The 26,587-nt window shown below is 53.0% G+C and overlaps 1 protein-coding gene across 5 annotated transcripts in view; it reads left to right on the top strand.

Moving 5' to 3' along the window:
• The first annotated feature begins 1,883 nt into the window (after positions 1–1,883).
• The window catches only part of GPR68 (G protein-coupled receptor 68), a 30,109-nt gene continuing 5,405 nt past the window's right edge, over positions 1,884–26,587 (top strand). The window contains exons 1-2 of one of the 5 annotated variants that reach the window (XM_086709015.1): positions 2,521–2,601; positions 8,056–9,199. The gene's annotated coding sequence lies outside the window, so the exon portion shown is untranslated. Of the gene's footprint in view, positions 2,602–8,055; positions 9,200–11,726; positions 12,351–20,390; positions 20,941–26,587 lie in introns of those variants that run through there. The other 4 variants (XM_086709018.1, XM_086709019.1, XM_086709016.1 and 1 more) reach the window with 4 other exon arrangements.

The following is a 26,587-nucleotide window of genomic DNA, read 5'->3' on the forward strand; positions in this document are numbered from 1 at the left end:
TGTGGTTCCCATCTCGTCTTCTCTGTCCCCTAACCTCCAGATGATATTTGACACCCCCCTCCCTCTTCCCTGTGTCCTATCCATTACTTTATCAGCTGGTTCCAGCTCTGACACCTCGCTCACATCCGCAGCCAATCCCAGGCAATGGTCCCCACCCCCGGGCAGTACCACAGGGTCCTGTTGCTAAGCCAGGCATCCCAGATCATGCCCTTCCTGAGCTCCAGGCACCTCCCTCTGCACAGGCCTGGGAGATATGGGACCTGGCTTCTTGGGAGCCGACTAGCAGTTGGCATTCGTGCGCACAGCTCCAGGGTGAGGTCTATACCTGGAAAGAGATTTGGAATCATCTCTGGAACAAGAGAGGCTCACCCTGGGTAGAACACTAAAGTGAGAAAGCACAGGACAAACCCTGGGAAGGATCTAGCCAGCGTAAAACATCCAGCCCAATGTTCATCAACTGAAGGAGAAGGAACATGTATACATACATAAAATTTTATAAAGATGTGTAATAAAATTTACAAATAGTAAAATATCTAATACTTTCTGCCTCAGAACCCGTACAGCCAATTGATTCTCCTAGAAAACTCTCATCGATTTCTGCCACACTTGTGTATTTGTAGCCAGCCTGTGCTTGCAACTGACATCTGTCAGTATCATTCCAACAGGGATGTTGGTTGAAATTTCCCTTTATGTTAACCAGTACCATGAAAGCAAAACGAACCAGAAACGCATGTCAGAACTTCACTCCTTTGTGGATGACACGGGGACTACCTGGTCACGGAGGAGATCTGAATGCAGGATGAGCAAGTTTCCTCCATTTTGTGCTGTCACATGGCTACAGACCGAGCACACTTCTTAAAAAAATAGATGTACCGCCTTACATGCCATAAATATTCTCCCAAGACATACTTTTAAGTTTACTCTGCACTATGAACAGTTTCTCTGCCATTTTCTTAAGTCTAGACACTGAGAAAAACATAAATCAAGCCCTGGTTGGTAATATCTGCCAATTTCTGTGGTGTAAATATTCTCACCATGGCCGATTCCAAGCTGCCAACATGGCGTCATTGACCATGGAGGTGGGAAGAGACGTGTGGCACCTGTTACAGAGCATCACCTCCACACCGATAAAGTGGGTGTAAATAACCTCAAGAGTGTGGGTACTGGTAAAATAATTAGGAAGAAACAAGTTTTATGTATTTATTACCTTTGCTTTTAATATGCAGTATTTAGGGGTTGCCTGGGTGGTTTGGTCGGTTGAGCATCCAACTTTGGCTCAGGTCACGATCTCATGGTTGACAAGTTCGAGCCCCACGACGGACTCTCTGCTGACAGCCTGGAGCCTGCTTCCGATTCTGTATCTCCCTCTCCCTCTCTCCCTCCCCCACTCATGCTCTGTCTCTCTCTGTCTCAAAAATAAACATTTTTAAAAATACAGTATTTAATCAAAGGTTTACAGAAGTTAATTTTTTTTAATATTATTTATTTTTGAGAGAGAGAGACAGATTATGAGTGGGGGAGGAGCAGAGAGAGATGGAGACACAGAATCCAAAGCAGGCTCCAGGCTCTGAGCTGTCAGCACAGAGCCCGACGCAGGGCTAGAACCCATGAACCGTGAAATCATGACCTGAGCTGAAGTCCGATGCTTAAACCGGCTGAGCCACCCAGGTGGCCCTAGTAAATTAACATAATTAAATTAATGTTAATTAAATTAAAACAAGTTAATTTTTAGTGATGACTGTTTATCAACTGGCTTGCAAAATTCCTGCACGCTCCTGGGAGCACCACCTTTTTAGAGATGGGCTGAAAAAGCAGAGACAGAATTGAGAACCGAAGAAGACCAAAGAAGAGGGAGGAAGCTGTGAAGAGCTGACCGCCTACTCCGTGTTGGTGTGGGTGGCGCAGAGTTCTTCCAGCACAGGGCACAGGGAGCCATCGCTGGAGGCTGAAAGCTCGGACCCGGGCTTCTGTGTCTCCTCCCATCGCCCCTCCTTGCCCTTCTGCCCCAGGTAGAGGGAAAGAGTGGGCCCGAGGAAAGCCCATGACCTCTGCGTCTGTAAAATGGAGCAGTGAACGACATGAAGTCAGGCAGGAGCCCGGGGCGCCGGGCAGGCCTGGCACGTGCTGGGGAGGGGTGAGGAGGGATCATGGCAGCGCTCAGACCCGTCCTCCCCTTTCCAGGCTTTTTGGCCCAGCCCACTGAGGTGAAGATTACGGGGGTCACCTGGCGCAGTGTGAGAGTTGGCAGAGGCAGCCGGCCACCTGCTCCCCAAATCCTCTCCTCCAAGAGACCCCCAATAAAGAGCCGGGAGGAAACCCCAGGGCCCCTCGGCGCTCCCCGCGGGAGAGCAATGGTTCTGGAAGCCGCACCCTCCCCGGATCCCTGGGGCGGCTGCTCGGCGCCCGCCGGGAGCCTCCGCCCCCTCCACCTCCTCCCGCGGCGAGGCGGCGCGCGAGCTGGAGCCGGTGCGCAGTGCCGCCCGCACCTCGTCCCCGGCCCGTCCCCGGCCCGTCCCCGCCCGGTCCCCGCCGCCGCCGCCCGCTCGTCCCTCCGCTCCCGCCCGCCGCGATCCGGCCTCCTGCGCCCGGGACCCGAGAGAGGTGAGTGCGCCCCGGGGCAGCGCGGGGTTGGGCCGGGACGGCGGGGCAGGCAGCGCGCGGATGACGGCGGCCCGGCCCAGGGGACCACGGACCTTCAGCAAGGCCGGCTCCCTGACATCTCCTGCGGCGGAAAATTCAAAATCCAGTCTCCAGATAAAGGCCTTAGCGGGGAGTGGAGGAGGAGGAGAAGGGCTGGGAAGTAGGTCCGTGTCATCCCAGGGTCCACACTGATAATGCTTTGGGGGCCCAGGGACCTATCACCTAGAAGGTGTGTCACGAGAGGGGGCGTTTGGGGGTGCAGCGGGCCGGAGGAGGCCGCCCTGCCCAGGGCCCCCGCGGTCCCCGCAGATTTCAAAAGTCCAACACCATCCAGGTCCCCGGGACACACACCCTGACCCTGCATAAGTGCAGCTAAGGCCCAAGGAAGTGCGCCGTGGGCGGAGTCCAAGGACCCGGTCCCAGAATGGAGACTTTCCTGATGGGGGGGTGGGGGGGGAGGAGGGGGCAAACTAACGTCTCCCGGGTGCCTGCTGGGGCCTGGTGCTTCTCCAGGAGCATCTCCACTGTCTGTCTCCTCTCTTCCCCCATCCATTCCCTATGGCCCATTCAGCAGCCCCACATGGAGGGAGCTGGTCCCCGCCCCCCTGCCAGTACAACTCACACTCTAGCTGGAGAGACAGATCCACCTTGTTTCTCTTTCCTGCCCCAAACGATCAGAATCTAAGGGGGCACTCGCCACCAGCAATATACCCTTGGACTAGTGAGAAATTCTTAAGCCCCCCGCCATCAATACTCAAAGGACCCCTTCTGTAGCCACAGCATCATAAACACCCGTCACTGGGAGGAATTCCAGGATGCTCCTGCCCCCTTGTGGGTTTCAGTTTAGAAGTCACCTCTTCCAGGAAGGCCACCTTGACTGCTGTCCTCTTGATCAGATGCTCTGGTACCTTGGGCTCCCACAGTATGGCCCTCCTGCCCTTCATCCTGTGATCATAGCTGCTCTCAGAGTATTGTCATTGCCGTATCACTCCCAGCTTTCCCTCCTAAGCCAGTTTCAGAAACTTAGCCACTCTAGTTCCATGTTAGTATATACATAACATTTTTCTTGATTTTACTTTGGAAACTGGATTGCAGAACCTCTATTCAGGAAATAGAAACTTTTCTCTGTTGGTCATCTCTTCTCTCTGGCCAGCCCGCACTGGCCCGGATGGCCCCTGAGTGGCTCTTTCGGGGGCACAAGGCAAAAAGTTACCCAGAGGTCCCCTGGGCCTCCCCCTCGGTCCAGATCCCATGGGCATCTTGGCTCTAGCACCGTCTCCTCCTGCCCCCCACCCTGGTTCCTGCCCCACCAGACGGCCCCCCGGGAGCTCAGCTCCTGCCCTCACATCTACTTAGCCACACAAGCCTGCATGACAAGTGGAGGATGGCATGCAGGCCACTCACTGTCCCCTGGCTGTCTCCTGCTCCTCTCCAGGCTTCTTTTCTTCCCGTCCAAAAAGGCACACTGAGCAGTTTACTGTGCCCCCTGCCTTAGCAGATGGACCCCAGGCTCCTCTCCTTGTAGCAGCCCAGCCCCCCTCCACGAGAATTCTCTTAGAGAATCTCAGCTTCTCAGTGGCCACCCAGTTTCCGCTCGCCGTCCCCAGCACCGCACACAGCCCAGAATAGGATGTGGAAGTTCTAAGGAGTCAGGCCTGTCGCTGCCCCGGGAACACACTCAGTGTGCCCCTCTTGGTGTTCAGCTGGACCCCAGTGGTCAACTCCGGGATAGGAGGGAGAACCCCCCACTCACTCATGGTTCCATCACACTTACGTACAGTTCTTTTTCAAAGGAAATTGTGTTCCGCTCACAGAAGTGGAAAACCAGTACCCTCTGCCACAAAATGAAGGTAATTAAACCAATAAAAACAAGAAAAACCAAGAAGTGTTGTTAGACTTCAATGGGCACCTGTTGCCTGCATAGCACACCCGAGTCTAGCTCTCCAGGTTACAAAGCGAGATTAATAAGAATTAAAGAATTAAAGACACACTAACACCGAGCTGAGACTTTCTCCTTAGTGCAGGAAGACGAGCTAAGGGAGAATTAGCTAGAGGTGCCTGGTGGCTCAGTCAGTTAAGCATCTGACTCTTGATTTCAGCTTGGGTCATGATATCACAGTTCGTGAGTTCAAGACCCGCATCGGGTTCTGCCCTGAGGGTGTGGATCCTGCTTGGGATTCTCTCCCTCTTTCTGTGTTCCTCCCCGTCTTGTGCTCTCTTTCTCTCTCTCAAAATAAATAAAACTTTTTTTTTTAAAAAGAAAGAATTGGATAGTGAATAATAAAATATATGGCTAAACTCCTCTCAGTCAGCACCTGCTGAGTACAGAGCACCACATAGAGCCTGAAGTGATATGGAACAAGCCTTCAGTTTACCTATCCTGGAAGGGCCACTTCCTCCAGGAAGCCCACCCAGATGTGCTTCCTTAACAAGCTGTACTCATCCTGCTGTAAGGGTTGTTATATGCTTTACTATAATGGGGTATTGGCTTCTACTCCCAGTGTAAGTTCCATAAGAACCCCCACCAGGTCTGTTTCAGTCACTTACTATCCAGGTATCTATCCCCCACAGGGCCTGGAGCACAAGCGCTGAATAGGAAGATGAATGAATAATGATTGAATGACTGTGTTGACCTCCTTGACTTTGGTCCCCCTGGGCCTCTTCCCACAATGCCTTTCCTTCCTCCTCCTCCTCTTCCCTGTCCAAACCCCACACCTTTCATCCTTCAAGGCCCACCTGAGGGTCTAGATTTTCCAGGAGGCCTTTTCAACCCACTGAGCCCACCGGGATGTGTCCTGCCCTTTTGTATTCAATCCCTGGCAGTGCCTGTGCCCAGAGGAAATTCAGTTCCATGGTCCAGGGTGTTCCCCACGCCTGCACGGGACAAGCAGAGTGGGTGACATCACAGATGCTTCATGTCTACTGTGGAGTGAGTCAGTGTGGTTCTTCCCTCAGGGATGCAGCTGAGTCGGGTCTCGGCAGCTGTATGAGTTCCCTGCTGCTGCTGTAACAAATTACTACAAGCTTGGTGGCTTAAAACAACGCAAATTTAATCTTGCAATCCTTGAGGTCAGAAATGGGTCTCATTTCCTTTTTCAGTTTCTGGAAACCTTGTAGAGGCTGCCTGCATTTCTTGGCTGGTGGTCAACTCCCATGTTCAAAACCAACAAGGGCTGGTTGCGTCTTTCCTACCTGTGGAAATTCCAGGATACTCTCCCCATCTTGAGATCCTTAAATTAATCACGCCTGCCAAGTCCCTTGTGCCATAAAAGGGCAACACAGTCACAGGTTCCAGGGATCAGGACGCAGACATCTTTGAGGAGGCGCATTATTCTGGCTGCCGTAATCGCTGTCCCTGGTGGTCAGAGGGCACTGTGGCTGGTGGTATATTAATAATAATTGACATTTACTGAACACTTACTCGGGCCACGGACCGTTCTGAATGCATCACCCAGCACTCTGAGGTAGGTGCCATAGTTACCACCTTCACGGTACAGGTCAGGCACTGGGAGGTTAAATAAGTTGGCAAGTGGCAGAGCTGGGATTTGAACCCACGCAGTCTGGCTCTGGTGCACCCTCCTGACCTTGGGGCTACACTCCCTCCCTGTCACCATTCTCACCTCCAAGATACCAGCCAGCAGCCTGCGAGAGGCCAGGCAAGGTCTGAAGCCCAACAACAGGAGGGGAGAGTCTTCACCGAGATTTTCTGGGTGAGGCCCCATCTCTGGCCAGTCCCCTCCCATTTCAGCCCTCTCTCACCCCATTAGGGGTACCTAAGCCTATCTCGGGGAGCTGCAGGGAGCTTCCGATGGTTCTTCAGGCAGGTGGGCCTGGAAAAGCTCCTGGGTGCCAAGTACCAGTCAAATTCACCTCTGCCCTCCCCCCACACCCCTCCCCCAGGCATACAAGCCCCATAGAAGGCAAGTCTTATACAACAAACCAAAGAAACGAAACCACAGTTCCCCAGCTCGCCATTACAAAGAAGCCTGTATATCTGAGCCAGAGGAGAACACGGAAGCCTTCCACAGGCACTCGGTGAGGAGGGGTGCCCTAACATTTATTGAGCGCCCACTAGGGGCAGGCATATTTCCAAGAGTTTTATACTCAGTAACTCATTTAATACAACAACCCTATGTGATACTGTTATTATCCCCATTTCACAGATAAGGCAACTGGGGCAGAGAGCAGTCATGTGACTGTTCAAGGTCACACAGCCAGTATGAAGATTCAGTCCATTCTCCGTGAACAGGAGAACCAAGGCAGAGGCTGGTCAAGGCTGGCTGAACAGTCCCAGCCTGACTCCCTGTATTTCAGTTGGCCAAGCCCCTTTTGTGCCTTCCCAGCATAACCTGCCCTCTTTGCACCTGCTAGGCTGGGCCCCTGGTTTCTATGACAATATATTTCTTTTTTTTTTTTTAATTTTTAATGTTTATTTATCTTTGAGATACAGAAAGAGAGCACAAGTCGTGGTGGCGGGGAGGGGCAGAGAGAGAGGAGACACAGAATCCGAAGCAGACTCCAGGCTCCGAGCTGTCAGCACAGAGCTCAACGCAGGGCTCAAACCCATGAACCATGAGATCAGGAACTGAGCTGAAGTCAGACACTCAACCGAGTGAGCCATTCAGGTGCCCCTGTGTGTGACAACAGATTTCTTGAGAACACTTTTATTTATTTTTTTTTTTTAAATTTTTTTTTCAACGTTTTTTATTTATTTTTGGGACAGAGAGAGACAGAGCATGAACGGGGGAGGGGCAGAGAGAGAGGGAGACACAGAATCGGAAACAGGCTCCAGGCTCTGAGCCATCAGCCCAGAGCCCGACGCGGGGCTCGAACTCCCGGACCGCGAGATCGTGACCTGGCTGAAGTCGGACGCTTAACCGACTGCGCCACCCAGGCGCCCCTTGAGAACACTTTTATATTTCATCCTCACACCAATCTTCTTTATCACCCCCATTTTTATTTATTTATTTTTATTTTTTTAAATTTAGAGCAAGCAGGGTTGGGGCAGAGGGAGAGAGGGGGTAGAGAGAATCCCAAGCAGGCCCTGCACTGTCACAGAGCCTGACGCAGGCCCAGAACCCACAAACCATGAGATCATGACCTGAGCCGAAATCAAGAGTTGGATGCTTAACCGACTGAGCCACCTAGGCGTCCCATTACCCCATTTAAAAGAAAAGAAAAAACCAGGCACAGGGAGGCCACATAATTTGCCAGAGTTCTCCCAACTAGAAAGCAACAGGTTTGGGATTTGAACCCGGACATTCACATGTTACCCCCTCTCCCAGCCCCCAAGCCTGAGCAAGCCCAGCCTGAAGGCCTCCTCCGGGAGTCTGTAGCCAGGCATGCGACATGGGTTCCCCAGCTCTCCAGAAGTGTGTGCTTGTACTTCAGCTGGACTTGTGCTGTCTTCACCAGCCTCAGAGTTTCCTGCCTTTGGGTGGCTCCATTAGTCACACTCCGTCTGAGAGCCTGGGGATTGTCTGAGTGGGATCGGAAACAACGTCATATTAATCAGGTCAGTCTGATTAATCAGTTCAGGCCCGAGCCTGCCGGAGTGTGGTTGATGCCAGAAAAGACAATTCGCAGAAAAACCAGCTTCTTGCTGCTTGAAACTGTCCTGGCAGGAGCATGACTCCGCAATGACAAACACTTCTCAAAAGGAGAGTCACACATACCCGAGTGAATAGCCAGGAAGAAGCTCACGGCCACAGGCAGCACAGGGCAGGGGAATCTGCAAGAGGCAGCGATGTGCTGCTGACGTAGCAGAGTGAGGAAGCAGGGACTCCTTCAGGGGATAAAGACAGATTTCCTCTGAGGCTGGCCAGCTGTGCTCATTGGAAGAACCAGCTGGAAAAACGGTAATTTTTTTAAAGTAGATAATCTGTGCACATTCTAAATATGTGCATATTCTTCCATTAGTGTGAGTTTGCAGTGAAGACGCATCTGGCCCGTGCACTTTTGTGTCACTCAGGGTCTTGGCAGGAAGCGGACGCAAGGTCAAGCAGGGTGACCGAGGAGAGGTTAACACAGGGGACGGTTTTTAATGATGTGGGGATAGAGTTAAGGGAACCAGCGCTGGAGTCTGCAGCACCCTGGGCCTGGCGTCGTCGCTGCCCCAGGCTGGAGGGGGCAGAGGAAGAGCAGAGTAGGACAGGGACTCCGGCAGGAGCCGAAAGGGAGCAGCCAACCTGAAGCTACCCTGGCAGGGGGATAGATACTCCCTCCTCCTCACTCTCTTGCCATCTTCTGATCCCAGTTAGTGCTTCCCATTGGCCAAACCCAACAGAAGCCAGAGGGCAAGGGAGGCCGGTGATCCAATCCACGGAGCAGGATGGAGAGGGGTGGACAGTAGATCTGGATGGGCCGATAAAAAGTCCTCAAAAAGTCCTCGGCACTTTTCTGGCCCTCAGGAAACAATCCCTTTCAACCATCCCATCAGCGGCCATTTCCGGGCCCTGCAGCGGCCTCCCTAACCCAGACACTGGGAAAATGCAAATGCCGAGACCGAAATCCCATGAGAGTCTGGAAAAGAAATGGACGTGAACGTCACTTATGCCAGGTATGGAGAAATTCTGACCACGTCTCCGGAGTCCAGCCCATTGCGGGAGATGATTGCTGTGGGCAAGGAAGATGGTTATTAGCGCAGTGTCTCAGATCAGCATTCCATGGGCCGTAATTTGCCATTCCCTAGGACCAGGAAGGTTCTGGAAAACAATGCATGCTTCATTTTAACATGGTGAGCTGTAGGTTGTTTGCAAGGCCAGTGCCAGGTTTTGTTTACGAAACAACAAATTCTACGCTCCTGCCAATGACTGGGCAGCTTGACATCAAGAAACGGCAGAAGTCGAGCCAGAAGGTGACGTTGCAGGCAGGGCGACGAATCTCTTTGCTTCCCCAAATCTAGCATCTTCTGAGGGAGAGCACAGCCAGAGATGCCAACCCCATCTTCCACAGGCCGGTTCTGGATCTTTCAGTGAGTAGTATAGGTGCCATGCTGTTCGGTCTCTAAAGAGTAAAGCATGAATCCAAACAGAGCTTTGCTTTAATCGAAGAGTATTTATCCTCGTGAGAGGTTCTGTGTTTGGAGATCTGTAAGCAGAGACTGTGTGCTAGAAAAAGGCAGGGAGAGAGGGCCACCAGACACTGCCACACCGTTCCAACTCCAGGGGACACCATCCGGTCGGTTCCAGTGTGTACGGGCCCCCCGGAACCGTGCGTCGTGGCAGCCCGGACAGGATTCCCTTGGTAATAACCTTTCCACATGGCATGCGTGGTTTGTACCCCTGGAAGCCAGAATCCTGCATCTGGCAACTGACGATGGGCTTTAGAACACCCCACTCCTTTCCTGGGGGACGGGACACAATTGCTGCAAGAACAGCTTCCCTTAAGACTCTCTCAAGTCCTGCTTCAGACACTCAGAACCGAGTGGCCTCAGGTAATTCACTGAATCTCAGCTTCCTGATCTGTAAGTTGGAGAGAATAAAACTACTTGGAATTCAAAGAGAGCAGCGTGCATAGGCACTAAGGACAGTAAGCATTCAAAAGATAAGAGCCGTGTAGAAGAGGGTATTGGGAGGAGACAATAATAACAGCTAATATCTACCGAACCCTAATACCCGCTGGGTGTCGAACTAAGGGCTTTGCCTGATTTAATTGTGAAATCGCTTCAACCCCCTTTTGAAGGGGTGTCCCCATTTCGCACATGAAGAGCTAGGCACAGAGAGGTTAAGGGACTTCTCCAAGGTCACCCTACTGATAGGTAACAGAGCTAGGACTCTAATTCAGACACTGGCTTTGGAAGGCAAACTTTTTTTTTTTTTTAGTTTATTTATTTATTTTGAGAGAGAGAGAGAGAGTGCACGCACACGCACGCGTGGGGAACGGGCAGAGAGAGAGAGAGAGAGAGAGAGACAGAATCCCAAGCAGGCTCCGCAATATCAGATGTGACACTCGATCTCACTAACCGGGAAATCATGACCCGAGCCGAAATCAAGTCAGACACCTAACCCACTGAGCTGCCCGGGGCGCCCCTGGAAGGCATACTCTTTAACAAGTACTCTCAGCCTGGCAACTTTTGAAAAGCATATGTGCATTTTTGTGGCCTGAATAGTTAATCCAGAAAACTCCATGTGTGAAGATGTTGCAAGAAGGAGGAAGATGTCGCACCAGGGGCCCCATCCAGCCTCTGCTTCCGCTGCCTTTCCTGCTGAGGTGTCCTCTACCCTCTTGTTCACTGTCCATCTCCCTCCAGAGACTCCCCTAGGGGCCAGGTCACAAAGTGAGCAGCTATGAGCCACCCAGAGGGGTTAGCAGAAGGTGAGACATCTCTCCATCTCTTTACCTCTCCTGCCTGCTCTCTGACTGCCCTCCGTCCTAACCCCTGACCGCCGGTCCTAATGACCAATGGCACAGGTCTGCAGACTCCCGCAGTGACCATTCCCAGACACTCAGTTCACAAATTGGAATGGGGTGCCGTCCTCTGAGCCAGGCACTGGGCCGGGAGTGAGAGTCCTCCAGAGAGACGTCTGTGCGCCAATGACCCCCGTGGACAGTGCAAAAAGACGCTGAGAAGGGGTCAGGGGAGCAGAGCACAAATTGCCTGGAACAGTCGTCAAGGCCCGGTAGCAGAAGTGACTTTTGGGTCTTAAAACTGGGGCTGGAGTTCAGAAGATGGGGACAGGAGTTCTTGTGGGTGGAGGGGGACACAGGAGTTGATGTGAATGAGCAGAGGTGCTGAGGGAACAGCTAAGGCTGGCTTGGCACAGACTGCTGGCTCTGGGCTCACCTGCCTGAGTTTGAAACCCACTGCCTCCACTTATTACCTGCGTGACCTTGGGCTCATTACTTGACCTTTCTGTCCCTTATTCCCCCATGTGTAAAATGGGGGTGATAATGGTATGTACCTAATAGGATCATCTAAGCCCTTGGCACAATACCACAAGCCCTGGCTGCTGTTTTTGCTGTTATCCGTGAGCCCGAGGGGCAGAGGGGCAGACCGCCTCCTCGACTTCCCTCCTTGACCTCCACAGCAGGAGGTCTGTGTTGTGACTCAGGCACACTCAGGCCCTGGGAAGCACCAGCACCGGAATCCAGGAAGCAGCAAACCTAAGTGCAGACTCCTGGACGGGGGCGCCCCGGCTGAGGTCAGGGGAGGTGCCAGAGGAGGTGCCGAGAGGCTCAGGGCGGCAACGCGGTACGGCATTTACTGAGCGGCTACCGATGTGCTGGCGCTGAGGATAAGGACCCGCAAAGTACAGGAAGGTCGCTTCATGGACTCTTCTCTCAGCTTCCCCAGGGATGTGGCTGGAGAAGGAACCTTGTCCTTCTGCAGCCAAGACCAGTCTGGCCCACCCTGGCCACCCAGAGCCTGTTCCGGGGACACGGTTGTAGTGGGTGGGGAGTGCTGTGCCTCTAGGACAGGTCTGAGCCACTGCGGTTCCTCCTGGCAGGCGCCTAGCCTGTGGCCTGCGGTCAGAAAGGCTGGATAAGGACCCGGCAGAGCTGGGTGTGCCCGACCGGCAGGCGCGGGAAAGGGGGAGAGGATAGAGGAAATCAGGGCACAACGAGGAGGAGGAGGGCCCAGCCACGAAGTGGACCCGCCGGTGTTCCCAGACCACCCCTGCCAGCAGTGCCCACCCTGCTTGCTGGGCGTCGGCCCTAGGAGGGGGCGCCGACAACTGCGACCCACACGCGGGCCCTTCACCGCGCAGGTAGGTCCCCCACCCCCGTTGCGCCCCCACCCCCCCAGCTGGGCCTCTTCCTCTCGCCAAGGTCGTGGGGTCCCTGGCGCGCCCGCAAACTGCTTGCGGACAGCGGCCGCGTCCTGGGCACTGGCAGCCAGTTCCCCGCCTTCGCCGAAGCGGGCCCACGAGCGCGCGATGACGCTTCGGGCCGGTGGGGCCACCTGTGCGTGCGCGGAGCGCAGCCACCAAGCGTGGGAGCGACCTCGTGTGCGCGGGGGATGGGGGGGCGGGGGGCGGTGCGCGGGGCGGGCACGTGCGGGAGCGGCCGGGTGTGCGCGCGCCGGGCGGGGCGGAGGCGGCCAAGTGCGGGCGCGCCCTGGGCGAGCAGTACGGGCAGACGCGGCTGCGGCCAGGCCCCGCCTGGCCTGGTGTCTGCCCCCGAGCGCAGCCGGCGCGTCCGGGCCCCCCTCCGCGGTAGAGTGTCTCCTCCCGCGGTAGCTGCCTGGGTTAGCAGCCACCCCCTCGGCTGGCTCTGTGGCCACCTGGTAATTAACACACACACACACACACACACACACACACACACCTAACCCTTCTTTTCCCAGAGCTCACCAGCACAGGGGACCCAAGATTCAGCGTGGGCCAGGCTTTCCCTTCCTTCCCCCAGGCCTACCTGGTGTCTTTTACGTGAAGGGCAGGTGTCCGGCACAGGGAAAGCTTGTCTGCGATTGGCCGAAGGAGCGCCCGGATGAGGTTGGCAAGGCCACCTGCCTGGCAATCCGTGGGCCCAGGTACTCCTCAAGCTGGAGAACAGTGACGCGTTGGCCAAAAGGCACAGGAAGACACTTTGGGATTCAAGAGGAGAAAAAGAGGAGGGAGCACTGATTTGGAGCCAGAGGCAGGTCACTTCCTGTGGCTGGGCCTCTGTGAAATGGAAATAACTACTTTAGTGAGGACAAAAGAGATGTGAGAATGTTACAGATCTGAGATGGTGAGATTGTGCTGTTCTCCCCGCAGGTAAGCTTCCAAAGAGAGGATGGTGGAAAAAGGATTCCTAAGCTTAACAGGGGATGCCGGGCTGGAACAGTGTGGATGCTATAATGAGAGCTCAGTTCCAGAGCGAGATGACGGGAGTGCAAATCTCAGCTCTTACTCTTAGGAGAGCGATCACCTTAGCAAATCAGCTACCCTCTTTTTAAGCCTCCGTGTGATTTTCTACGAAATGGGCATGATAGTTGAGCCTGTTCCCTAGGGTGTTACGAGATCATACTGGAGAAGATCTCGCCTTGAAAGCTTTACAGAGCCCCTGAGTGTTAGCTAGGAGTCTTGTTATTACCGTCAGGTTGCACCCTTCTGGGTACAGCACACACACCGTAGGGAGAGAAGACTCAGGGAAAGAGTAGAAACCGGGTTTTATCTTTCCTAGCTGGCCGGTCTCAAACAAGATACCTTACCTCTCTGAGCTTTAGTATCTCGTGGGAAAAATGGAGATTATCATATCCACCTCACAAAGTTGTTATAAAAGTTAAAATAACCATATGAGTGAAACCAGCACATGATAAGCCCTCACCTGATTTTGGAGAAAAAAGAATAATTGTGTTCCAGTTTTTACTGCTGCCTAACACACCAGTTTAAAGATAATGGCTTAAAATAACAGTACTCAGCTATTTTGCTCAGGAAGCTGTGATTTGGGCAGGGTTTGGTGGGCGTGGCTTATCTCTGCTCCTTATCGCGTCAGCTGATACCGCCGAGCTGGCGCCAGAGAATCTTCTGAGATCACGCACTTGCGTGATCCTGGCTGCCAGCTGGGACTGGGGCTAGGGTCTTGGTTCCTCTCAACGGGGCCACTCCAAGAGGCTGCTTGGGCCTCCCCATGACATGGCGCCCAGGTTTCAAGAGCAACTCTCCCAAGTGATAGGAAATGGGGGTTTATAGTCTCTTCAGCCGTGGACTCAGAAACCAGCACAGTGTGTTTCCACTTCATTCTACTGACCATGTAGTCACAGAGACCACCACCATTCAAGGGGGAGGGGACCTAGACTCCATCTCTCAATGAAAAAAGCATCAAACGATTTCCAACTATCTTGACTGTAGCACAACTTGAAAGTCTTTTTTTAATTTTTTCTGGGTGCCATGGTGACAAATTAATTCATCCTTGCAAAGGAGAAGACCAGCAGAGATCCAGATATCCATAACGAGGGCCTTATCACAGAGCCTGTTTCGGTCACGGTCACTTTCTTGGGGCCTGGTTCCGGAATGAGGGAGCAGGCCTCCTATACAGTGGCTTCTCTAGGATCTGTTTCCCGGGAACCTCTCTGCTAGCCCCTTGTCTTTAAAACCAGAGGGAGAAGCCAGGCAGGGGATAATTTGGATTCAGAAAAGTAGATTCTAGCAGGTGGCCCAGGCTGAGTATAATGAACATCTATGTAGCGCTCAGTTCCCTGGAGAAATCTGTTTGTTTTTCACGAGGGTTGCTGCTTGGGTGCTTGGGGAGTGACTGTTGTCCTACATTATTAGGTTATTAACTGATGGGTTGGAGCCCCGGGGGGTGGGGAGGCAGGAGGCCAGAGAGGGCAGCAGGCCCTAGGAGTCGCCATGGCAACCTTCAGGTCTGTGGTTTTGTGCTTTGGCTCCAAGCAGGAAGGATGTCCCAGATGGCTGAGACCTTCTCAGAAAGACCACAGACTCTCCAAAGAGAGACCAACGTCTCTCTTTCGGCAGTAGGTTTCCACCGTAATGCATTCTCACATGTGGCCACCCACCAGTGTCTTCAGAGTCGAAACCAACCCTCTTCCTGTGGCCTGCCCCAGTCTCTTAGCTCCTGACTTCAATTTCAGCCACACTGGGCTGCAGAAAGAAACGGATTTTAGATTCATTTATTCATTCAAGCATTCAACACATTTCTGTTGTGCGTTTATTTTGGGCCAAACCACCTCTCCCTAAGAGAGAAAAGAACAGACCCGGCTCCTCCTTCCGCACGGGCTTACTGTCTGGAGGTGGAGGTGGGCATTAGCACATAATCATACAGATTCCCATGCACTGCATTGATAGTTACTTAGAATACAATGAATTTATTTTTTAAATATTTTATTTATTTGGGTTTTTTTTTTTAATTTTGGAAAAAGAGAGTGCAAATGGGGGAGAGGGGCAGAAAGAGAGGGAATGAATCTTTTTCTTTCTTTTTGTGTGTGTGTGTGTGAGAGAGAGAGGGCTCAAGTGAGTGAGGGGCAGAGAGAGAGAGAGAGAGAGAGAGAGAGAGAGAGAAGCCGGGCTTGCTCGAAGCCGGGCATGTGTTCACCTGAAGCGGGGGTTGAGCTCACCCAGTGCAGCACTTGAACTCATGAACCGTGAGATGGTGACCTGAGATGAAGTCAGATGCTTAACCGACTGAGCCCCCCAGGGGCCCAAAAATACAGTGGATTTAGACTTGACTTGAATCCTGGCTCTGCCAGCCCTGTGACCCTTGGTGTGTTTGGTGGCAAAGCCGGGATGATAATATTTACCTCCCAGGGTTGCTGCAAGGCATCAGCAAGGCATGTTGTGGGATACACAGAGCCTTGCACATAGCGGTAACTCTGAGTATGTAAGCACCCACCCGGTGTCCCCTCGTCCGGTGCCTGTTTGTCATTTGGAACTCACTGGCCACCTTCTTCCTGTATGGAGAGCCCCGGTCCCAGCTCCCTGGCAGTCACAGTCCTCCAGCTGGCCAAGGAAGGATGAAAAGAACCCAAGGAGGGATGTGTGCAGCACATTAAGCTGAGCCTTAAAGCCGTGGTTCTCGGATTTTGGCGTGTGTCAGAAAAACCCAGAGGTGTTGCTCAAAGTGCCGCCTCTTGGACCTCATCCCTCAGTGATTCTCAGTCAGTGACCCAGGGCTGGGCCTGGGAATACTGATGCAGGTTTGCTGGAGCTCCCCGGGGAAACGGGATTGGGCCTGAAAGACTAGGGAGCAGAGGCCAGGAAGTGGGTGGGCCCTGTGTTGGGACTCAGAGCGAGGGTGATGGGCCTTCTCCCTTCCTTCACACTTCGGCCACCTCTGCCCACCTCACCCCCCCCCCCCCCGCTCTCAGGGCACCAGCTCAAAGCCCATCCGCACCCAGAGGCTCTATCCCAACTCACCACAGATGGCTCCACGTCTCACAGATGGCTCCATCATTCACGCCGACATTCCAGAAGCACTGCTCTATAGGGTTTTAGATAAGTGCGATGTGGTGGTGTGGTCAGCAGAGATAATGACCCTCAAATGATGTCCAGTTCATAGTCCCTGGAGACAGTGAGTATGTTACCTTACACGGCAAAGGGAGATTAATTAAGATAGCAGGTAGAATCAAGGTTGCTAATGGGCTGACCTTTAAATAAGGAGACTGTCCTGGATTATCCAGGTGGGCCCAGGATGATCGCAAGGGTCTTTAAAAATGGAGGAGGGGAGCAGCAGGGTCAGAGTCAGAGAAGAAGATGTGAGGCTGGGAGCAGAGGCCGCAGTGACGCAGCGCGACACGAACTCAACCCGCCACTGCTGGCTTGGAAAACGAAAGCCAAGGAATGCTGGAAGCCTCTAGAAGCTGGAAAAGGCAAAGAAATGGATTTCCCCTAGACCTTCCGGAAGGAATGCAAACCTGCCAATACCAGTGAAACCAACGTCAGACTTCTGACCACTAGACTCTAAGACGAGAGATTTGTGTTGTCTTAAGCCACTAAGTGGGTGGTACTTTGTTCTGGCAGCAACGGGAAATTCATACAGTGGTCAAGAGTCATTGGTGCCAAACAGCTCTACTCTTTCCCAGCTATGCGACTCGGGGCGAGTTGCTGGCATGCTGGGTCTCCGTGGACCGAGACAGGGATAACCCTGGCTCACAAGGTTGGTGCCAGCATTAAAACAGGAAGCATCTGAGAAGTGCTCATCCCAGGTACTAAGCACATGCTTCCACAATGGCAATGACTATGCTCTTTGGCCCTATGTTGCCTCCACTTCTTCTCTGACCCCACCAGGGCCGTGGTGCCAGGCGCTCTGGAAGGTTCTCTGCTGCTTCTTTTTCTTGGTCCTTGGAGCCATCCTTACTTCACACCTGGCCACCTTTGAACCTGCAACAATATTGCACCATGCGTTAGCTCCTCTGATGTAAGCCTGTGCTTACAGCCCGTGCCGCTGATGTAGAAGGCCTGTCAGCAAGGCTTGTGAAGACACAAGTCAGCAAAGGTCCCTGGTGTCAAACAGCCGATGGCTCATGATAAGACACTGGTACTTGTCAGAGCCCCTGGGGAGCCTCCGAGGTCGTTACCCCAGCCAGCCCCAAATCAGGAGAGTAGCCATGGGGATAAGGTAGTGCACCATAAAAAAATACCTCACCAAGTTGGCCTGCCCACCCTTCACCCTTTCTAGGGGAAAGCAGACCATGGGGCAGGACCTTCTAGCCTGTCACTTCCATCATCACCATCCTCATCACCCCTGGATCCTCACTAACATGGAGGACCTACTGAGTGCCAGGCTGAACCTCATCTCCTTTGGTTCTCACAGAAGGCCAGTGGTCACAGGGTATGCGATTTCTCAAGGTCACATAGCCAGACAGTGGCAGCCCGGGGGTCTAACCTGCACAGTCTGGTCCAGAGCCTCTGCTCTTAACCTTCATCCCATGCCCATGGCATTGCTGCCATGTGCTGGACGGCTTGCATGGTGCCACCAGCTCAGGGCAGACTCTGAAGTCCTCCCTATGATGAGTCTCAGACTGTCTGGATTCTAAGAGCCAGGGGTGCCCGAGAGCCTTCTTGCCTATGGTCCTGTTGCCCTCAAAATAGCCTCCAGAGGGGCGCCTGGGTGGCGCAGTCGGTTAAGCGTCTGACTTCAGCCAGGTCACGATCTCGCGGTCTGTGAGTTCGAGCCCCGCGTCGGGCTCTGGGCTGATGGCTCAGAGCCTGGAGCCTGTTTCCGATTCTGTGTCTCCCTCTCTCTCTGCCCCTCCCCCGTTCATGCTCTGTCTCTCTCTGTCCCAAAAATAAATAAACGTTGAAAAAAAAATTAAAAAAAAAAAAAAGCCTCCAGAGTGGCTCAGAAAAGTCCGCCAGCCCCTCAGAGCCAAGGTTGTTGGAGGAGATGTTTATGCTGGGGGCAGACAGGTCTTCCCAGGGCTCAGTCCAACCTTCTGGGGCTACCATTCTGCTGGGGGCCTACAGGGCTTCCTGTCTGCTGTCACTGAGGGCTGAGAGATGGAGACAGTGAATTCAGGTGGCAGGCCTGGTCCAGTTGATGTCCTGTGGCTTTCCAGGATGGAAGGAGACACTGAGGTGGCCCCTAGCAGCCCCTATGAGGTCACCGTACCCCACAGAGCTCAGGCATTCTGGCCCTTCACTAAACTCCCCGTTCTGCTTAGCGGCAGCTCTAAGATACTATCACTTTGGGCTTAAGGACAGAAGTCTGAATGCAAGGAGGCAGTCCGGGGGCTTTTCTTGAGGCTGTGTTTTTATTACAAACTCATTACTTTGTACTTAGTTACAGGTTCATTCAGTGAGGTTTGGGCGACTCGAGGTTATGGGGTCCCTAGGGCCCCTCAGGCCCCTGCTTGATGCTTTGTGTTATCACGCTTTCTAGGCCTTCTTTCCTGTTTTAGGTTCAAGACAAAATCCTGGCAGCAAAGGAGAACACAGCACGGGCTCCTTTTTCTCTTACTGAGTGGGTGTCTCCGAGGATGTGGGCTCAGCTGACTTGAGTAAAACTAAAGCGCCACCCACCCCCTGCGTGTGCGTGTCCTATTAGGCCGGGCCCCCCCTGCAGAAGGAGCCAGAGACATTCTCTCTGGCCTGTGTGTCCACCGGGTGGTCAGGCATTCACCACTAAGTCAACCCTGCCCTCCTCACCCACGCATTCCTTCCTGTGACATCAGGAAACGCCAGCCACTCTTCCGCGGCTCCGGAAGAACATCTGTGTCGAGAAGCATTTGCTCGGAGGGCCCGGGCCCAACCCAGGGGGATTTGTTTTTCCTGAGACCTCTACCAAAACAGTCCCCCCAAAAGACTACAGCGATTCACCCTCTGGAGAGGACGAGTCCCACAGATCACCCAATGGGGCAGGGAGAACGCACTTTCTCAATGACCCCCATGCGTGGTGGACGTTGGCTTTGTGGCCCCAGCAACGTGTCCCATGATGCAGCTTCCAAGGAGAGTTCTTCAAAGGGAGGAGGCTATGCCAAGACAGCATGACGTCTGAAGTTGCCAGCGTGTTCTGAGAAAATCACGGCTCTGTCATTTAGCTGTAAGACCCGGTTTAGAGCCTTTGCCCTTCTGTGTCTGAGTGTCCCCATCTGTAAGATGAGGGGGCTGGGCTGCGTAACCTCCAGGGGGCTCTTCCAATCCTGCTGTGCTGAGCAAGCTTAGTAAATGCTCCTGAGAGACAGAAGACCCCGTGAAACCAGAGCCCTGTGCTTGCTCTCTGCTCTGGGCCGTGCTGTTTTAAAACATCGATGCTTGCCTTCTTCATAGCCCGGAAACTTCCCCGTTGCCCTGGCTCTATCAGTCTGCAGAACAGGATCCAGCTTGCCTCCACCACCACATCAGTGCTTCTCCACCTGGCCGCCCACTGGAATTGTCCTGAGATCTTTGAAAAACATTGGTGCTGGCATCTCACCGCCAGAAAGGGTGATTTAATTCATCTGAGGCGGGGCGTTGGCATTAGTATTATTTTTTATAAGTCCCCCGGGTATGTTCTTAGGTGAGTTGCAACCCACTGACCCAGATGTTGGTTGTTTGCCGCTGAAGGGTGACAGCCCGGGGCTGGGGGCGGAAACAGTCCCCTTCCCCTGTCCTTGCCGGCCGTCCCATCGTTCTTGCCGGTGTCCGCAGCATATTCTAGCATTGGCTTGTCTGAACGGCTCAAGCAAGGACTCCTGGGGCAGGGGTTCGACACCCTGTAGTTCCTCTCCTGGTATCTTGTAGGTGCTCAAGGTGGTTTGATGGGTAGAATTAGTGTGGTTAGCTCCTCCTGCACCCCCCACCCCCACCCCACTCCCCAGGACTCTTGCCCCTAACTCAGGCTTTCACATTCCTGGCAAGGTCTCTCCCTGCCCCCCTGGGGTCTGGAAGCATTTGGAGGATGCGGATGATGGAGGGAGCAGTCCCCCCCTGCTCTCATCCTTGGCTGGCAAGTGTTCCTCGGCAACCACCCAGCCTGATACCGGATCGGAGTTCACATGATTCTGCCTCAGCTCGGGAACGGGCAGCCTCCAGCTGGGATTTTCTAGACCGAGCTGGGAGGTGTGGTCTGTGGGAAATCTCCGGAGGGGAAGCGCGGGTCCTGGCTGCAGAGTGGCCTGCTGGGGGCCATCCACCAGGCCCGGCAAGGTGGGTCCCGTCTCCTCCCCCGGGACTCTCCAGAGCCAGAGGAAGCCTGGCTATTTGAGGTTTGAGGGCAGAGCTCAGCCGAGTAGACAGAGAAGAGCCAGATTCCCCCTTTGCTGCCGCTCCCTGCCTGCTCTTCACCTGGCGTCAGAGACCATCGCCTTCCCGGGGTCTGGAGGCTGAGAAGGCGGGGGATCAGCCCAGTTGTTTCCAAACTGAGGATCGTGACTCATTAGTGGGTCAGGAAATCAATTTAGTGTAGAAATGATCAGAGTGCGTCGCAAGTAGTGGGGTAAGTATTGCTTTGGGGAAGTTTTATTCTCTGTATGCATGCATGTGTGTGTGTGTGTGTGATGTCTGTGTGCTTGGTTACAATGTCAAATGTATCCTTGCTACGCTTTGTGGTCAGAAGAGCTTAAAAGGCAGCAAATCAGTGCCGTGATGCCTGGGTTCTGGGTTCTGGATTCAGATCCGCCCGACTTACTGTGTGAACTTGAGCCACTGGCTTAGGCTCTCTGGGCTTCAGGTTCTGTGAAATGGGATAGCAGTGCGAGCCCCGCCTGCCCCAGAGCGACTGCCTGAGCCCAGATGGGACTGAACTTCCCAACAGGCACAAGGGCTTGAGAAATGAGATTTTCTCCTTGTTGTTGCCCGAGTGAGGCTGTTTGGGAGCAAGATGGGACTCAGGAAGCCTGCAGCCTGATTTCTACTCCCGTCCCAGAGGGAAATGTCAGCCTCTGAAAGCAGGTGGAAGTTTGACCAGCTAAAGGAAAGGGAAGCTGGATGCGCAGGAAACTCCCTGCTCCGTGGGCTCGGGGCTCCGTGAGTAGCCGTCTGTGTGCGTGCCTGTGTGCAGCACGCGGAAGAAACGGCGACAGATTAGATCACTGTTTATGCACCGGCTCCAGGCCAGCATCAGGCACCTCCGCCTTCTGGCTGGGGATGTGCAGGAGGCTCTCAGCTTGCGTCAAAAGGCGCTTCCTTCCTTTCAGGGCTAATTTTTCTTGGTCGTTAAGGTCCTGGAAGACCTTTCTCCGTGCCGACGAGCATTTGTAGAAAGATCTGCTTTCAGGGGTTGGTTGTGTCGTGGATAGTCCGTGGATTTCTTAGCTGGATGATGAAGCGTTTGAGGTAGATGCAGAGACTCCTTGTGTTCATTCTCTGCCCCTCCCCCTGTCCCTCGGGTCACCACGGACTGGGCGCACTTTGGGTGCTGAGGACATGGGTGACCCGGTAGACATCTGCCGGGTGCAGGGGAGCAGGCCCGGGACTAAGCCCGGTGGCCCTCCTGGTGGCATCTGAGGACCGGAGCTTGGCGAAGCCTGGGGGTGGAGGGTGGTTGCTCACAGATCACCGTGATAGACAGAAAGGGGACATGACACCGAGTTCATGTTCACAGAGTTTGGGCCGGTCTGAGCTCCAAACCTAGCCTACCACATCGTAACTGTGGAATCCTAAGCGGGTTGGTTCATCGCTCTGAGCCTCAGTTTTTTCACCTGTCAAATGAGCACTGATGAGAGTGGTATTGAAAGGGAGCGAATGTGCGGAAATGTGCCTGGCATGTCGAGCCCTCTCGGCCGATGTGGCTTGGTTCTTCTATTCCATCTAGGTTTTCCCATTCACAGAACACTTTTGCATCCAGTGTGTCCCTTGATTTTTGAGGAGGAAGTTTCTTATGGACAGCAGGTAGAGAAGGGACCCTCCTGGCAAGGTGGAGTTTCTATCTGGGGGTACCTGTCCTCAGGAACTGGTAGAAGGGAAGGTTGGCTGTGATAAGACCTGGGTGCAAAAGCTGGACCCTCTGACCAGCTCCGGAGGCTTGAGCAGATGCCAGGCTTCTGAAGAAGAAACCCCAGTAATCCTTCCTCCTTACTTTCCTATTTCTATTGATGATACCCCACTGTCCCAGCACCCAACCTCAAACCCATCTACCTATCCACTCACCCATCTATCCATCTCTCTCCCCATTAACCCATCCATCTGTCTACCCCTCACCCATCTAGCTATACTTTTTTAAAATTTTTGATGTTTATTTGAGAGATAGAGACAGAGAGTGAGCAGGGGACAGGGAGAGAGACAGAGAGAGACACAGAATCAGAAGCAGGCTCCAGCCTCTGAGCTGTCAGCACAGAGCCCGATGTGGGGCTCAAACCCACGAACTGTGAGATTACAACCTGAGCTGAAGTCGGACGCTCAACCGACTGAGCCACCCAGGTGCCACCCGCCACCATCTAGCTGTTTACATATCCATCCACCCACCCATTCACCCATTCATCCATCTGTCTACCCATTCACTCATTCATTTATCCATCTACCTCCTCATACATTCATTTACTCATCCACCTACCCATCTATCCACCCATTCACCTATCCACCCACCTAACAAATAATTTTTGAGAGTTTATAAGGACCAAGCACTAAGGAACATCTCAGATTTGTCCCTGACTAGGGTCCCTGCCCCCTACCTCCCTTCTAATTAGTTGTCAGTTTCTGTAGCTCCTTCTTGTCTCCTCTCTGGCCATGCTTCCTCATACCTAGACCCAGTCATGCCAAGCTACTCTCAGTTCCCCAAACGTGCCCGTTGTCTCTCTCACATTTGGCCTGTTGCACACATTGTTTCCACAGGCAGAAACTCCCCTCTGCTTGGGTAGCCCTTCCCCCTTCTTCTGTCTTAGTCTGACTTGCCGCTCAGGAAGGCTTCTCTGGCTGGGTCAGGTTACCTCCCATGAGCTCCCTTAAAGTCCTGTGCTCTCCTTAGGAGCTGGTCTCACTCGTCTTCTCCGCTGTCTCATGAGTAAAAGCAACTTGAGTTTCACTAAGTTACAGTGTCTAGGGCAGTGCCTTCCATACAATAGATACTCAATAAGTGTCTGTTGTATGAATGAATAAGTGACTGGATGGACAGATGGATGGATGCACGAAAGCATGGTTGCATGGATGGTTTAGAGGATGGCTTTAAGGGTGGTCAGATGGAGCTAGGAAATCCAACAGGAGGCCGTTGTACCGATGCTGGGGGTGAAGTCTTGACCAAGTCAATCTAGGGCATTGGTGTAGGAAATGAAGAGGAAGAGATTGATGTGGGAAATATTTAGGAGTTGAAAATGGTAGAACTGGGTAACTAATTGGATGCTTTGGATGAAGATAAGGGAAGAAGCCAAAGGCCATTCATCTGCACAGGTAGAGATGCCCCTTCCAAGAGGCCATTAGTGCAGAAAATGATGGAAGGGGGCTGGGCCTCATCATGGAGCACGTCCTGTGAGGCAGCGGGAAGCTGGTTATGTCCACTGTCCACCTGGTGGGAGGCCTGGAGTCATCAGAGTGCAGATGGGGTTGAAACCACCGAGGGAGGCTGTCCCACAGAGGCCGTGTGTGGAGTGAAAAGAACAAACCAAATTAAACGTGAGTATGAGGGGGGCTCACAGTACCACCGTGCGCTGCCTCGAGTGGTAGTCATTTGTGCGTGCTGTTCTGTCTTATGAGACTGGAGGCTCCCTGAGGGTGGGAGGAACACAGAGGAACTGGACTCTTGGACAAGCCACTCCATCCCTGAGTGTCCTCTTGCCTAAAATGGGGAAAATAACAGGGCTGTAGTGAAGATGGGTGAGAGGGCAGAGGTGAAATGCTCTGTAAACTGCAGAAGATTTTGCAAATATGAGGTGTAAGAACCCGGACAGATCCAGTCCCTATTTCTTGAGAGAGTGAATCAGGCTGTTGACCTCCCAAAGGCTGCATCCTGGTTCTGCCCACAAGGGTTCTGTTGGGTCAAGTTCCCCTTACAGCTACCTCTGCCTCCCAGCTTGGGAACTCGAGTTATCAGGATACTTATCCTGCCCCTTATCAGGACTCAGATCCCAGACTTTCTAGAGCTTTGAGTGCCTTGCTACTCAGAGTGTGGTCAGCGGGCTGGCATACCAACACCACATAGGAGCATGTTGCAAATTCTCAAGCCCCACCTCAGACCCACTGGATTAGACATTCGGTAGGTAAGGCTCAATAATTTCAATAAGGTTGTTTTTTTTTTTAAGTTTATGTATTTATTTTGAGAGAAGAGAGTATGAGCGAGGGAGGGGCAGAGAGGGAGGAAGAGAGGGAATCCCAAGCAAGCTCCACACTGTCAGCACGGAGCCCGACACAGGGCCCGAACTCATGAACTGCGAGATCACAACCTGAACCGAAACCAAGAGTCGGACACTTAACCAGTTGAGGCGCCCCTCAATAATCTGTTTTAAACAAATCTTCCAGGTGACTCAGATGCACCTAAATATGAAAACTGCGGCTCTGGAACACCCAAACCCACTTTTCGCTACAAGGGAACGTAGGAGGTGTTTTAACCTAAACATAGTAAATGTTTCTTCTCTGCCTTGCACGCTTGAACATTTTTTACTTTGGTTGCCAGAATTCGCTTATTGTTGGCCTAGGAAAGAGGAAGCCACAAGCCATTGCCCCAGCTCCCCCCTCACCCGCCACACACACATATATACACTCACCACTTATAAACAATAGGCTTCAGCCTGGTAACCTTCCAAAGACCCGACAGGACGTGTTTTTCTTCACGATGGCTTCATTTGCCCTGTTTTGGGGGCATCTGGGGGCCTGTGCTTATGAATGAATTTTATCTTCCTGCGGGTGGACTTTATCTGGACTTTGGAGAACCTGAGGTAAATCTAGAGACGGGGCTGTCCTGGGTGAGTGCTCTTGGGGACAGTTCAGGGACGCGTCCGGCTGTTGACCTCATATGTAAGCCAGCTGAACTGTGCGTGGGCTTGGGATTCAGGGATAGGAGGGCCGGCAAGTGGAGGGTGAGTGGAACCAAAGTTTGACTCACCGGCCGTGGGCAGAGTTGAGGGGTCACAGGGCTCATCTGCCTCCTATCCCCCTTCCTCTCACCATCAAAACATATAAGCAAAACCAAAAAAAAAAAAAAAAAAAAAAAAAACCACAAAAAGCAAAAAATAAGAAAACACCCTCGTGCACTGTGGGTAGGAATGTAAAATGATGCAGCCACTATGGAAAACAGAATGGCAGTTCCTCAAAATAATTAAAAATAGAACTGTCCTATGATCCAGGAATTCCACTTCTAGGTGTTCACCCCAAAGAACTGAAAATGGGGACTCAAGCGGATCCTCGGCATCCCTGTTCATTGCAGCGTTATTCACACTGGCCAGTAGGTAGGATAGAAACAACTCCGATGTTCATTGACAAATGAGTGGGAAAACAAAAACACAGTACATACACACAACGTAGTGTTGTTCAGCCTTCAGGAAGAAGGAAATTCTCCAATATACTACCCCATGAATGAACCCGGAGGACATTTTGCTAAGTGACATAAGCCAGACACAAAAAGGCAAACACCAAATGATTTCCCTCACACGAGGTCCTAGCATAGTCAAATTCAGAGTCAAATTCATAGAATGGAGCTTGCCAGGGGCTGGGGGGTGAGGGGAATGGGGTATGGGGTATAGGGGAATGGGAATAGGGTATAACGGATACAGAGTTTTCCAGTTTGGGAAGATGAGAAAGTTCTGGAGACGGGTGGTGTGGTGATGGTTGCATAACCATGTGAATGTACTTCACACCGCTTAAAAATGTACACTTAAAAATGGTTAACATGGTACATTTTATGTTATATATATCTAACCACAATTAAAAACAGCGAGAAGCACTCCCCTCCGCCACCATCACTGAGATTCCGGGCTTGTGTCCTGGAGAGGGTGGAGAGGTGAGCCTGACGGGAGTCCTGCCTTCTGGAGACTGAGAGTTCGAGAGTGAGTCTCAGGTGGGGACTGGCTGGCCAGGAGGGGGGACATGGAGTAGGCAGACCTGGGTCCTCCTGCCCACGCTTCCTTCCTCGGGCCTGAGGCGCAGAGAGCTGGCCTTTGTCGCCAGAGGGTGGTGGTGGTGGGCAAGGCTGAGGGAGTCGGGGCCAGATCATGCTGGGC

Source organism: Puma concolor, chromosome B3 (assembly GCF_028749965.1).
Source record: "Puma concolor isolate L17-30 chromosome B3, mPumCon1.1.hap2, whole genome shotgun sequence".
In the NCBI taxonomy this organism is placed as follows: domain Eukaryota; kingdom Metazoa; phylum Chordata; class Mammalia; order Carnivora; family Felidae; genus Puma; species Puma concolor.